Source organism: Emys orbicularis, chromosome 3 (assembly GCF_028017835.1).
Source record: "Emys orbicularis isolate rEmyOrb1 chromosome 3, rEmyOrb1.hap1, whole genome shotgun sequence".
Classification (NCBI taxonomy): domain Eukaryota; kingdom Metazoa; phylum Chordata; order Testudines; family Emydidae; genus Emys; species Emys orbicularis.
In genome coordinates, this window is record NC_088685.1 from 92,472,032 (window position 1) to 92,473,128 (window position 1,097).

A 1,097-nucleotide genomic window follows, 5' to 3' on the forward strand; every position below is an offset into this window, starting at 1 on the left:
CACATACAATTAGACCCAAAGAAGTCAAAGCAGGTAAATCAGATTTGGAGAAGTCGAGGGAGAACTGACCCCTAGAAAGGGAGCAGTGTTAAAAAGTTTTGGCAAGAAAAGGGCTAGTTTTGTGAGTTTTGTGATATTTGAAATGGATTGTCTATATACTAGTATGCAGAAGTGCCTTCTACTCACATGCATGAAGTTAAGCATGTGTATGAGTGTTTTGGGGATCAGGACCTTAGACTGTAAATGCTCCAGGGCAGACAGAGTCTTTGTTTTGTGTCTTGCACAGCACTAAGCATACTGTCATCAAAACAATGCAAAAATCAGAAACAATGTCCTGTAACATGTATCCAATAAACATTTGATTAGATAAAAAGCATTTTTATACAATAATCATGCTAAGGTCATATTCTGGTAACGTGTGATTTTTGTACCATGAATAAACCATTGCTGCGCATGCTCTTAAACATAGGCTTTGTCCTGTATTTTTCATACAGCATTTAAATTAATGGAGATATCCTATCTCCTAGAACTGGAAGGGACCTTGAAAGGTCATTGAATCCAGCCCCCTGCCTTCACTAGCAGGACCAAGTACTGTTTTTGCCCCAGATCCCTAAGTGGCCCCCTCAAGGATTGAACTCACAACCCTGGGTTTAGCAGGCCAATGCTCAAACCACTGAGCTATCCCTCCCCCCCCCCAGGGGAAAATGCAAACACAGTCACCCACTACCACAAATTCAGCAGTTGAGTTTCCTGCCTTTGGGGGAAACCACAGGACTCAACACTCCCGCAGTGCAATAGATGAACCTCATCCTGGGAAAACCACCTTGGTGATCATGGTATCTTCCCTGCCAGGTAAAAAAAAAATTATTTACTTTATTGTTACAGAAGTGTCTACAGACCACAACTGAGATCAGGGCCCATTGTGCTAGGCACCTCCCCAGAGAACTTGCAATCTAAATAGACATGACCGACAAAGGATGGGAAGGAAAACAGAGGCCCAGAGAGGGGAAATAACTTGCCCAAGGTCACAGAGCAGGTCAGTGACAGAGCTAGAAATCAAATCCAGGTCACTAGATTCCCAATTAAGTGTTTCACCC

At 43.0% G+C, this 1,097-nt stretch overlaps 1 non-coding gene across 1 annotated transcript; it reads right to left on the minus strand.

Annotated features, from left to right (window-relative positions):
- Positions 1-695: 695 nt before the first annotated feature.
- Positions 696-860, minus strand: LOC135876935 (U1 spliceosomal RNA). The gene has a single exon (XR_010561345.1). It is a non-coding gene; the product is annotated as a U1 spliceosomal RNA (small nuclear RNA).
- Positions 861-1,097: the final 237 nt, after the last annotated feature.